Source organism: Chiroxiphia lanceolata, unplaced genomic scaffold, assembly GCF_009829145.1.
Source record: "Chiroxiphia lanceolata isolate bChiLan1 unplaced genomic scaffold, bChiLan1.pri scaffold_49_arrow_ctg1, whole genome shotgun sequence".
Lineage (NCBI taxonomy): Eukaryota > Metazoa > Chordata > Aves > Passeriformes > Pipridae > Chiroxiphia > Chiroxiphia lanceolata.
Window position 1 is genome coordinate 369,342 of NW_022476524.1, and position 13,168 is coordinate 382,509.

At 61.4% G+C, this 13,168-nt stretch overlaps 1 protein-coding gene across 2 annotated transcripts in view; it reads left to right on the forward strand.

Annotated features, from left to right (window-relative positions):
- Positions 1 to 6,832: 6,832 nt before the first annotated feature.
- BRD4 (bromodomain containing 4) overlaps positions 6,833 to 13,168 on the forward strand; it is a 58,484-nt gene continuing 52,148 nt past the window's right edge. For both annotated transcript variants that reach the window (XM_032677307.1, XM_032677308.1), the window contains exon 1: positions 6,833 to 6,909. The gene's annotated coding sequence lies outside the window, so the exon portion shown is untranslated. The remainder of the gene's footprint in view (positions 6,910 to 13,168) is intronic.

The window sequence follows — 13,168 nt, forward strand, 5'->3', positions numbered from 1 at the left end:
CCATTATCCTGATGTGGGATGGCCATGTCCCTGTTATCCCAGTGTAGGATGGCCCTGTCCTGTTATCCTGGCATAGGATGGCCATGTTCCCATTATCCTGGCATAGGATGGCAATATTCCCATTATTCTGGCCCATGTTCCCATTATCCTGGCATAGGATGGCCATGTTCCCATTATCCTGGCATAGGATGGCCATGTTCCCATTATCATGGCATAGGTTGGCCATGGTCCTGTTATCCTGATGTGAGATGGCCATGTCCTGTTATCCCAGTGTAGGATGGCCCTGTTCCCGTTATCCTGATGTGGGATGGCCCTGTTCCCGTTATCCTGATGTGGGATGGCCATGTTCCCGTTATCCCAGTGTGGGATGGCCATGTTCCCGTTATCCTGATGTGGGATGGCCATGTTCCCATTATCTGATGTGAGATGGCCATGTTCCCGTTATCCTGATGTGGGATGGCCCTGTTCCCGTTATCCTGATGTGGGATGGCCATGTCCTGTTATCCCAGTGTAGGATGGCCTGTTCCCGTTATCCTGATGTGGGATGGCCCTGTTCCCATTATCCTGATGTGGGATGGCCATGTTCCCGTTATCCTGATGTGGGCATGGCCATGTCCTGTTATCCGGCCTCTCCGAGCTGGCTGTTGTCAGATGGCTGTGTCCCTGTTATCCTGGTGCAGGATGGATGTGTCTCCTTCATCCCAGCCCAGGATCGCCATGGTCCCATTATCCCACCGCAGGACATCCGTGTCCCCATTATCCCAACACAGGATGGCCATATCCCCATTATGCCAACAGAGGATGGGCCATATCCCATTATCCCAACAGAGGATGGGCCATATCCCATTATTCCAACAGATTGTGGCCGTATCCCGTATCCCAACACAGGACATCTGTGTCCCATTCTCCCAACACGGGATGGGCCTACTATCCCGTTATCCCAATGCAGGACATCTGTGTCCCATTATCCCAACAGAGGATGGGCCATATCCCGTTATCCCAACAGAGGATGGGCCATATCCCATTATCCCAACACAGGACATCTGTGTCCCATATCCCGACAGAGGATGGGCCATATCCTGTTATCCCACTGCAGGACATCCGTGTCCGTTATCCCAACAGTGGATGGGCCATATCCCGTTATCCCAATGCAGGACATCCGTGTCCCGTTATCCCAACAGAGGATGGACCATATCCATTATCCCAACGCAGGACATCCGTGTCCCGTTATCCCAACAGAGGATGGACCCATATCCCATTATCCCAACGCAGGACATCCGTGTCCTGTTATCCCAACACAGGATGGGCCATATCCCATTCTCCCAATGCAGGACATCCGTGTCCTGTTATCCCAACAGAGGATGGGGCATATCCCATTATACCCAATGCAGGACATGTCGTGTCCCATTATCCCAACACAGGATGGGCCATATCCCATTATCCCAACACAGGATGGGCCATATCCCATTCTCCCAATGCAGGACATCCGTGTCCCGTTATCCAACAGAGATGGGCCATATCCCATTATCCCAATGCAGGACATGTCGTGTCCCGTTATCCCAACACAGGATGGGCCATATCCCATTATCCCAACACAGGATGGGCATATCCCATTCTCCCAACGCAGGACATCGTGTCCCGTTATCCCAACAGAGGATGGACCATATCCCATATCCCACCACAGGACATCCGTGTCCCGTTATCCCAACAGAGGATGGGCCATATCCCGTTATCCCACCACAGGACATCCGTGTCCCATTATCCAACAGAGGATGGGCCATATCCCATTCTCCCACAGCAGGACATCCGTGTCCCATTATCCCAACAGTGGATGGGCCATATCCCGTTATCCCAATGCAGGACATCCGTGTCCCGTTATCCCAACAGAGGATGGGCCATATCCCATTCTCCCACCGCAGGACATCCGTGTCCGTTATCCCAACAGAGGATGGGCCATATCCCATTCTCCCACCGCAGGACATCCGTGTCCCGTTCCAGGCCTCTCCTCCTCGTTGAGCCCGAGGGTGAGATCCCTCCCTGCGGCAACCCACGGACAGAGCTCAGCCCTCGGGGCCGCCGAGGTCGATCCTGGGGGATCTCTCGGCACGAACCCGAGTAACAAACTGACACTAAAACCCCCCCCCCCCCAAAAAGACCGGGACCACTCAAGTGCAACTCCGTCTACCCCGCCAGGGTCCGCAGGCGCTTCCACATCTCCTCTTGAGCACCGGTATCAAAGGCTCCGGCACAGCTCCGGGCACCTGACCTTGGGCCAGCGCAGGAGGAGGGAGAGCTCCGGAGCCAGCCCAGCACGGTCTCCGTCTCATTCCCAGGTGCAAAACCAGGCTGAAAAGGGGTGGAGGAAAATCTGAGGATTGCAGGTAATGCCAAGAGCCGGCCCTTCGCCATGACCGTGCCGGGCGGCCGGAGGCGGCAGCCGCAGGGCCATCCCGACCCCAGGCCGGGGCCGCAGCCGTAGATGACGATCCTTGACCGTCGGCCTCACGATTCCTCCTCGGAGGGATGGCGGGACAGTCTCCACCACGAGTGGGCTCCTCCACTGCCCCGGTAGAATCCGGACGTTGGGATGGCGGGGTCGGAGCCCCGGTAGCTCCGCTCCGCAGGGCGTCCGGAGACTCGGAACGTTGAGGTTTCTCCTCCACCTGCATGGATCTTCTCGCGTGGAGCAGCCAGCTGGGCTGACCCTGGATCGAGGCCGATCCCGGGGCGGGGTGGGGGGACCCGGAGAGCCTCTGTCCTTCCCGCTTTCCGGAGAAAAAATGGCACGTCCGACCCCGCGCCGCCCTCGCCCGCGGTGCAGCGGGGTCCAGGCCGGGCTGCGGTGAGGGGAGAGATCCCAAAGCTGGGAATTTTGGGAGCTTTGGGGAGTTTGTCCTCCGCTTGCAGCCGGCGGGCGCGCCGGGGCGGCTCCGCCCCGAGAGGGCAGCGATCCCGCCTCGGCCCCTCCGAGAGCTCCCGGAACGCCGGCGGATCCGCCGGGAGCGAGGGGAGCGGTGCCAGGAGCCGCCGCCGAAGGTAACCGGGGTCAAAACCCAGCCTTAAACCGCCAAAAATCCCGAATTCCGGAGGGGCCCGGTGCCCCTGGAGTCCTCAGATTCCCAAAAAAAAAAAAAAAGAGGTGACTCAAAAGCCTGGCAGCGTCGCCGCCCTTCCCGGCGCGGGAAGGGGATCCCGGCGCCTCGGAGCCGGAGGGGTGAGGAAATTCCTTTGGACTTTGGTTAAACCCAAATTCCTGCCGGGACGAGGCGCTGCCCCGGAGCCCGCCGGGCCCGTCCCGGACCTGGGCTCACCGAGCCAGTCCAGGCCCGGGCTCGCCTTTCCCGGGGGTCGTTCCCTGGCCGCGAATCCTTCGGGATTGTCCCCGGCGGATCTTTGGTTTCCCTCCTCTCTTGAGACTCATCCGGCGCCAAACCGAGCGTTCGGTGGCCGAAACGAGCCCGTCCCGCGTTTTCCCGGCGGAGCTTCCCGGTTCCCTGGGGCGGCCCCGTGACTCCTCCGCCTCTCTCCCGTGTTCTTTCCCGCAGGGGGAAGATCCGTTCACGGACGAAATCGCCGATCAGGACGTGGACGAAGCTCTGGAAGGCGGAGACGGCGCCGAGCGGAGACCGAGCGAGGCCGCGGCCGCCCCGGACGGGGAAGGAGCCGCCGGGGGACCCGCGGAAGGGGGAGACGCTTCCCGGGAGTTTTCCAGACCCGAGGAATTCCTCAAAACCCTGGGAGAGCCGGACCAGCCCCCCAAGCCGCTGCTGATGCCGCCGTTCCTGCAGGACGACGAGCTGGAAGCCGAGGAGGAGGCGGCGGCGGCGGAGGCGCCTTCGGAAGCCGCGGAAGAGCCGCCGGAGGGGGCCCAAAACCCTCCAGAATCGGGGCTTTCCCCCCAAAATCAAACTGAGGGCCGGGCAGGGAAGGAGGGGGAGGAAGAGGAGGAAAAGGGGAATAAAGCAGCGGCCGGGGGGCAGCGAGGAAGAGGAGGAGGAGGAAGAGGAAGAGGCTCCGGCGGCCGTGGAGCCGCAGCCGGAAGAACTGTGAATATTCCAGCCAAGGTGAGGGTTTGATCCCTGGGTTTTTAATTCTTTTATTGGTTTTTGGGTTGTTTTTTTTAATTATTTATCTCCCAGCTGAAATTTTGGGTCTAATTAAGGGGAGGGCCCCGGAGCTGCCCCCCCCCCCCTCCCCCCCCGGGTTTTCCCTCGTTCCGGTGGATTTTTCCCTTCATTTCTTCCAAACTTGTGGTTTCTCCTTCCAGGATGAAGAACGGGAGGAAGCCGGAGAGTGTCCAAGGAAAAAACCCCTCCGGGCTGCGTTTGTTGGCGGGGGGGGTGGGGGGGTGGGAGGGGGGGGAGTTTTAGGAAGAAAAAGGCAAAACCAAAAAATTTTAAAAATAATAAAAAAGAAAAAAAAAACCACACAAAACCAAACCAAACAAAAAAAAAACCAAGTTGAGGTTTGGGGAAAAAAAAAAAACCCAAAACAATAAAAGGCAGCGATTGGATCCCGGCGGCTCCGTGGGTTTGGTCCTTCCCCCTGCTCCCAAAATCCTCCACTCAGGGAACTTCTGCTTGGTTATTTCACAAGAAAGGGAATTTTTCCACTTGGGAAAGGGGTTGGATTTTCGTTTTCCCTCGTTAGCAGGCGACAATTCGGGGCCGTTAATTAAGTCTTTCCGGGAATAATTCGACTCTTAACGGGGCGTTTTCGTGACGTCCACGTTCCCCAAAATCCCTTTTCCGGCAGAACTTGCAGGTTCCAGCCACGCCCTCCTTGTCCCACCCTGCTTCCTAAAGGATTCCCCCAAAAAGAAGGAATGATTTGGGATTTCTCAGGTGCCGTCGGCGAGGTTGGATGGGGGGGAAATTCCTCAGGGTTTTTGGGGTTTTTTTTGACTAAAACCCCCTTTTTTTCACCGCCCCTCTGTGTGACCCCTCATGGATGCCCCCGGTGCCCCCGGACCCACCCCCTCATTACACCCCGGGCCCCCCATCGGTGCCCCCTACCCCTCCTTGGCACCCCCGGGAGCCCCCCGGTGCCCCCTGGACCCCCGGTGCCCCCTCCCTCCTTCCCCCCCATCCCCCATCCCGGGACCTTCTCCTGGACCCCCTCCCGACACCCCCAAACTCCCCCTCCCCTTCCCGTCCATTCCAGACCCCGCTGTCCCCCCCTCGGTGCCCCCCCCTCATCTCTGACACCCCGGGCCCCCTCCCGGGCCCCCCATCCCGGTGTCCCCCCTCGTCCATTACACGCCCGTGTCCCCGCGGTGTCCCCTCCCTCCCGGTGGCCCCGATGCCCCCCTGGGTGTCCCCCTCCCTCCCGGTGTTCTCCCCATCCCGGTGTCCCCTCGGTGTCCCCTCCCTCCCGGTGGCCCCGATGCCCCCCTGGGTGTCCCCTCCCTCCCGGTGCCCCCCCGGTGTTCCCCCCATCCCGGTGTCCCCTCCCTCCCGGTGTTCCCCCCGGTGTCCCCTCCCTCCCGGTGTCCCCCCAGTGTCCCCCCGGTGTCCCTCTCCCTCCCGGTGCCCCCCCCGCCGGTGTCCCCTCCCTCCCGGTGTGCCTCCGGTGCCCCTCCGGTGTCCCTCTCCCCCCGCCGGTGTCCCCTCCCTCCGGTGTGTCCCTGGTGTCCCTCCCGGTGCCCCCCCCGCCGGTGTTCCCTCCCTCCCGGTGTCCCCCCAGTGTCCGTTCCCCCCGGTGTCCGTTCCCCCGGTGTCCCCCGGGGTCCCTCCGGTGTCCCTCTCCCCTCCCGGTGTCCCTCTCCCTCCCGGTGTCCCCTCCCTCCCGGTGTCTCCCCGTGGTCCCCCCGGTGTCCCTCTCGGTGTCCCCTCCCTCCCGGTGTCCCTCTCCCCTCTCGGTGTCCCCTCCCTCCCGGTGCTCCCCCCCCCGTGTCGTCTCCCTCCCGGTGTCCCCCCGGTGTTCGTCTCCCCTCCCGGTGTCCCCTCCATCCCGGTGCCCCCCCGGTGTTCCCCCGGTGTTCCTCTCCCCTCACGGTGTCCCCCCGGTGTCCCTCTCCCTCCCGGTGCCCCCCCCGCCGGTGTCCCCTCCCTCCCGGTGTCCCCCCAGTGTCCCCCCGGTGTCCCTCTCCCTCCCGGTGCCCCCCCGCCGGTTGTCCCCTCCCTCCCGGTGTGTACCCGGTGCCCCTCGGTGTCCCTCTCGGTGTCCCCTCCCTCCCGGTGTGCCCCCGGTGTCCCTCTCGGTGTCCCCTCCCTCCCGGTGCCCCCCCGGTGTCCCCCGGTGTCCCTCTCGGTGTCCCCTCCCTCCCGGTGTCCCCCCGGTGTCCCCCCGGTGTCCCTCTCGGTGTCCCCTCCCTCCCGGTGTGCCCCCGGTGTGCCCCCGGTGTCCCCTCCCTCCCGGTGTCCCCCCGGTGTCCCCCCGGTGTTCCCTCCCTCCCCGGTGTGCCCCCGGTGCCACTCCGGTGTCCCTCTCCCCCGCCGGTGTCCCCTCCCTCCCGGTGTGCCCCCGGTGTCCCTCCCTCCCGGTGTCTCCCCGGTGCCCCCCCGGTGTCCCTCTCGGTGTCCCCTCCCTCCCGGTGTCCCTCTCCCCTCTCGGTGTCCCCTCCCTCCCGGTGCTCCCCCCCCCGTGTCCCCGCTGTGACGTCACCGCTCGGGGCGCGGCGGCCCCGCCGGGGGGGGGGGAGGGGTGGGTGTGTGTGTGCGCGCGCGGGGGGCGGGGCGTGTCCCGCAGCGCCGTGACGTCACGCGCAGCGCGGTGAGGTCAGCGCGGCGCCGCTGCCGGACCCGCTGCCCCTCGGTGCCCGCGGCCCCCCGCCCCTCCCCTCCCTCCTCCTCCTCCTCCTCCTCCTCCTCCTCCGCCCCCCGCGCCGCCCCCGGCCCTGCGCGGGACCCCCGCGGGTACGCGGCGGGAGGGCGGCTCGCCCGGCCCGGCCCGGCCCGGCCCCCTCAGGTAAGAGCGGGGCCGAGGGCGCGGCGGGAAGGAGGGGCCGGGCCGGTGCGGGGGGTGTCGCGGCTCGTGAGGGGTGTCTGTCTGTCTGTCTGTCTGTCTGTCTGTCCGTGTCTCTGTGTGTGTGTGTGTGTGTGTGTGTGAGGGGTGGGGGGTGCTGGGGGGGCGCCGCGATTCACGAACGCCGCGTACGTCGCCCCGCCGGCGTAACCCGCATTGCGTAATGCGGCCGCTGCGTCAGGGGCGGCTGCGCAAACGGCGTAACCCGCGCTCCCCCTCCCGCACACACACGGCTCCCCTTACGCAAACGGCGTAACCCGCGCTCCCCCCACACACACGGCTCCCCTTACGCAAACGGCGTAACCCGCTCTCCCTTCACACACACGGCTCCCCTTACGCAAACGGCGTAACCCGCTCTCCCCTCACCACACACACACACACACGCACGGCTCCCCTTACGCAAACGGCGCAAAGGCGGGGGCGCCGCTGGCGGAGCGCCGGTCACGCGCCGGGGCCGGGCGCTGGGCAGGAAGGCGGGGGCCGTTCCGCCGCAAACCCGGCCGGGGGTGTCGGGCGGGGGAGACGCGCGGCCCTTACGGGGAGGGTCTCTCCCTTTTTACCGGGTGGTGTGGGGGGGGGTGTGTGTGATTCTCCGGTCCGGCGGCGGGCGGGGGGGGGAGAGCGCCCAACGCGCTGCGCCGGCGGGGTTACGCCGTTTGCGTAGCGCTGAGGCGGCGCTGCGCCCTGTGCGTAGGGCGGGGCCGCGCTGCGCCGTTTGCGTAGCGCCCCGTCTGCTCTGCCCTACGCAACCTGCGCAAACCCTTCCGCGCTCCGCCGTACGCCATTTGCGCAAGGCCCTCTCCGCTCCTCCGCGTACAATCTGCTGTACCTCGCGCGGTTTGCGCGAACCCTTCCCCTCTCTACCGTACGCCCTTTGCGTGCGCCGCTCCGCTCCCCGCCCTCCGCCGTTTGCGTCCCCCCCCCCCCGGCCGCCGTTGGCGCAGGCGGGCGCGGGGCGGGCGGGGCCTCCTCCCCCTTACGCCGCTGGCGTAGCGCGGGGCGGGGCCGGCGCGCGGGGGGCACTTCCTGCCGCCGCCATTTTGTCGCGGAGCGGGAGGAAGCGGCGGCGGCGGCGGCGGCGGCGGCGGCGGCGGCTCCTCCTGCGCGGCGGCAGCGCCGGCCCGGCCCGGCCCGCGGGTGAGTCACGGCCGGGCCGTTCCCCCCTCTCCCCCCCACAACCTCCCGCCGCTCCCCCGCGCCGCTCCCGCCGAGGGGAGGCCGCTCCCGTTAGGCCCGGCCCGCTCTTCCCTCCCCACCCCCGTTAGGCCCGACCCGCTCCTTCCGCCCCCCCGCGCCCCGTTAGGCCCGGCCCGCGCCCCGTGAGGCCCGGGCGGCCCTCGGGGTGAGGGGAGGGAGCGGGGAGGGCGCGCCGGGGGCGCCCGTGGCAGGGGGAGCGGCCCCCGAGGTCCCGGGGCCCCTCCCGGGGCCCGCCCGCGCTGCCGCCCGCGGGGTGTTGACCTTCCCCCGCGCGGTTCTCCCCGATCCTCGGCGTTCTGCGCTGCCCGTGTGGGGATTGTTTCTCCCTCATCCTGGGGCTTCTCCACTGCCGTGTGGGGATTGTTTCTCCCCGATCCCGGGGGTTCTCTGCTGCCGTGTGGGGATTGTTTCTCCCCGATCCTGGGGCTTCTCCGCTGCCGTGTGGGGATTGTTTCTCCCCGATCCCGGAGGTTCTCCGCTGCCGTGTGGGGATTGTTTCTCCCCCGATCCTTGGGCTTCTCCGCTGCCGTGTGGGAATCGTTTCTCCCCGATCCCGGGGGTTCTCCGCTGCCGTGTGGGGATTGTTTCTCCCCCATCCTGGGGCTTCTCCGCTGCCCGTGTGGGGATTGTTTCTCCCCGATCCCGGAGGTTCTCCGCTGCCGTGTGGGGATTGTTTCTCCCCCATCCTGGGGCTTCTCCGCTGCCGTGTGGGGATTGTTTCTCCCCCGATCCCGGGCGTTCTCCGCTGCCGTGTGGGAATTCTAACGCTGGAGGGATCGGCTCTGGGGACGGGGGGGACTCTTGACCCGCTCTCGGCGGTTTTGGGCTGGGAAGGGGGACCTCGGGGGATGGCCCCGGGGGGGGGGGTGTTGGGGTGACGGGGGCACCCTGGACGCTGCCGCGGCTCTCCCGGGTGTTTCGGGGTGATAGGGGCGCCCCCGGGGGTGTCCCCGGGGGTTTTGGGGTGACAGGGGGTCCCCGGAGGTGTTTTGGGGTGACAGGGAGTCCCCGGGGGTGTCCCCGGGTGTTTTGGGGTGACAGGGGGTCCCTGGGGGTGTTTTGGGGTGACAGGGGGTCCCTGGGGGTGTTTTGGGGTGACAGGGAGTCCCCGGGGGTGTCCCCAGATGTTTTGGGGTGACAGGGGGTCCCCGGGGGTGTCCCCCCGTGTTTTGGGGTGTGGAAGGGGGTCTCCAGGTGTTTTGGGGTGACAGGGGGTCCCTGGGGGTGTCCCCCCATGTTTTGGGGTGACAGGGGATTCCTGGGGGTGTCCCCACATGTTTTGGGGTGACAGGGGGTCCCCGGGGATGTCCCCCCGTGTTTTATGGTGTGGAAGGGGATCCCGGGGGGTTTTGGGGTGACAGGGGGTCCCCGGGGGTGTCCCCCCGTGTTTTGGGGTGTGGAAGGGGGTCCCCAGATGTTTTGGGGTGACAGGGGGTCCCTGGGGGTTTCCTCAGATATTTTGGGGTGACAGGGGATCCCTGGGGATGTCCCCGGGTGTTTTGGGATGTGGAAGGGGATCCCCAGATGTTTTGGGGTGACAGGGGGTCCCTGGGGGTTTCCCCCGATGTTTTGGGGTGACAGGGGGTCCCTGGGGGTGTTTCCTCAGATATTTTGGGGTGACAGGGGGTCCCTGAGGGTGTCCCCCCGTGTTTTGGGGTGTGGAAGGGGATCCCCAGAGGTTTTGGGGTGACAGGGGATTCCTGGGGGTGTCCCCACATGTTTTGGGGTGACAGGGGGTCCCCGGGGGTGTCCCCCCGTGTTTTATGGTGTGGAAGGGGATCCCGGGGGGTTTTGGGGTGACAGGGGGTCCCTGAGGGTGTCCCCCCGTGTTTTGGGGTGTGGAAGGGGATCCCCAGGAATTTTGGGGTGACAGGGGATCCCCGGGGGTGTCCCCCCGTGTTTTATGGTGTGGAAGGGGATCCTGGGGGTTTTTGGGGTGCCCCCCTGAGCTTTCACCTCCCAGGGCCACCCGTGTGGGCCAGAAGAGCAAACGCCGTGCCCGTGGTTAATTAACAACACCCCAATTAACATCCCAACTCATTAGGAACTCCTCCCACTCTCCCCTTCATTAACCCCCCTCCCCTTCAGCCTCATCCCCCCCGGGTTCCCTCGGATCTCGGTCCCCAAAATGCCCCAAAAGTCCCAAAAACCCCCCCCCCAGTTTCCCCCCCCCCCCCCGACCGGTTCCAGCTCTCCCCTCCCCCTCTCCGGGAGGGTTTTCCCGGGAAAAGCTCCCGTTATCCCTCGGATCCCAACAGCAAACAGCTCCCGGGGTGGGGCCGGGGGGGGGGGAGGGAGAGCAGCTCGTTAATTAAGGTGCTAATTAAATAATAATGAATTTGGGGTCTGAGGTGTGAAGGGATCTCCTGTGGGAGCTGCTGGAGGAAGGGGGGGGGGGGTTGTTTGTTCCTGGGTTTGGGATTCCCAGAGTTTTTGGGGGGGTTTGAGCATCGCCTGGGAAAGTTTGGGGTCGTCAAAAAGCCACTTGTCAGAATTTGGGGTGGTCTGAGCTCTGTTTCCTAAAGTTTGGGGTTGTTTAAAAACCCTTTGTGGCGGTTTGGGGTGGTTTGATCGTTGTTTTCCCAAAGTTTTGGGGTGGTTTGAGCATCATTTGTCGAAGTTTTGGGGGGGTCTGAGCATCGTCTGTCAAAGTTTGGGGGGCTTAAAAAATTGTCTGTCAAAGTTTCCCCCAGTTTTTGGGGTGGTTTGAGCATCGCCTGTCAAAGTTTGGGGGGTCTGAGTGTTGTTTGTCCACATTTGGGGTTGTTTAAAAAACCCTTTGTGGCAGTTTGGGGTGGTCTGATTGTTGTTTCCCACAGTTTTGGGGTGGTTTGAGCATCGTCTGTCAAAGTTTTGGGGTGGTTTGAACCTCATTTGTCAAAGTTTTGGGGGGGTTTGAGCATCGTTTGTCAAAGTTTGGGGGGCTTAAAAAATCATCTCTCAAAGTTTCCCACAGTTTTTGGGGTGGTTTGAGCATCATTTGTCAAAGTTTTGGGGTGGTTTGAGCATCGCCTGACAAAGTTTGGGGGGGTCTGAGTGTTGTTTGTCCACATTTGGGGTTGTTTAAAAACCCTTTGTGGCAGTTTGGGGTGGTCTGATTGTTGTTTCCCACAGTTTTGGGGTGGTTTGAGCATCGTCTGTCAAAGTTTTGGGGTGGTTTGAACCTCATTTGTCAAAGTTTTGGGGGGGTTTGAGCATCGTCTGTCAAAGTTGGGGGGGGTTAAAAAATTGTCTGTCAAAGTTTCCCGCAGTTTTTGGGGTGGTTTGAGCATCGCCTGACAAAGTTTGGGGGGATCTGAGCGTCGTTTGTCCACATTTGGGGTTGTTTGAAAACCCTTTGTGGCAGTTTGGGGTGGTCTGATCGTTGTTTCCCACAGTTTTTGGGGTGGTTTGAGTGTGGTTTCCCCAAGTTTGGGGTTGTTGAAAAGTCACTTAGGAAAATTTGGGGTGGTCTGAGCGTTGTTTCCCAAAGTTTTGGGGTGGTTTGAACATAATTTGTCAAAGTTTTGGGGTGGTTTGAGCATCGTCTGTCAAAGTTTGGGGTGGTTAAAAATCCTTTGTGGAAGTTTGGGGTGGTCTGATTGTTGCTTCCCAAAGTTTTGGGGTGGTTTGAGCATCGTCTGTCAAAGTTTGGGGTTGTTTAAAAATCCTTTGTGGAAGTTTGGGGTGGTCTGAGCGTCGTTTCCCAAAGTTTGGGGTTGTCAAAAAGTCACTTTGTCACAATTTGGGGTGGTTTGATCGTCGCTTCCCAAAGTTTTGGGGCTGTTTGTTCATTGTTTCCCAAAGTTTTGGGTGTTTAGTCCTTGTTTCCCAAACTTCTGGGGTGGTTTGGTTGTTGTTTCCCAAACTTTTGGAACTCTTTAGAACTTGTTTCCCAAACTTTTGGGGTGGTTTGTTTGCTGTTTCCCAAACTTTTTGGACCGTTTGGTCGTTGTTTCCTGAACTTTTGGGGTGTCTCATTGTTGTTTCCCAAACTTTTGGGGCTGTTTCTTTGTTGTTTCCCAAATTTTTGGACTCTTTGTTTGTTGTTTCCCAAACTTTTGGGGTGGTTTGTTTGCTGTTTTCTGAACTTTTTGGGATGTTTGGTCGCTGTTTCCCAAAGTTTTGGGGTGGTTTGGTCCTTGTTTCCCAAACTTTTGGGACTGTTTAGAACTTGTTTCCCAAACTTTTGGGGCGGTTTGGTCCCTGTTTCCCAAACTTTTGGGGTGATTTGGTCCTTGTTTCCCAAACTTTTGGGCCTGTTTAGTCCTTGTTTCCCAAACTTTTGGGGCTGTTTGGTCGTTGTTTCCCAAACTTTTGGGTTTTTTTGGTCATTGTTTCCCAAAGTTTTGGGGTGTCTGGTTGTTGTTTCCCAAAATTTGGGACTGTTTGTTTGCTGTTTCCCAAACTTTTGGGTTTTTTGATCCTTGTTTCCCAAACTTTTGGGGTGTCTGATTGTTGTTTCCCAAACTTTTGGGGCTGTTTAGTCCTTGTTTCCCAAACTTTTGGAGCTGTTTGGTCGTTGTTTCTCAGAGTTTTGGGGTGGCTGATTGTTGTTTCCCAAACTTTTAGGGCGGTTTGGTTGTTGTTTTCCCAATTTTGGGGCTGTTTGGTCCTTGTTTCCCAAAGTTTTGGGATGTCTGATTGTTGTTTCCCAAACTTTTGGAGCTGTTTGGTCGTTGTTTCCCAAACTTTTGGGGTGGTTTGGTTGTCGTTCCCCAAATTTTGGGGCTGTTTGGTTGTTGTTTCCCAAACTTTTGGGCTTTTTGGTCTTTGTTTCCCAAACTTTTGGGGTGTCTGATTGTTGTTTCCCAAACTTTTGGGGCTGTTTGTTCATTGTTTCCCAAAGTTTTGGGTGTTTAGTCCTTGTTTCCCAAACTTTTGGGGTGGTTTGGTTGTTATTTCCCAAACTTTTGGAGCGGTTTGGTCGTTGTTTCCCAGAGTTTTGGGGCTGTTTCTTTGTTGTTTCCCAAAGTTTGGGGCTGTTTGGTCGTTGTTTCCCAAAGTTTGGGGCTGTTTGGTCGTC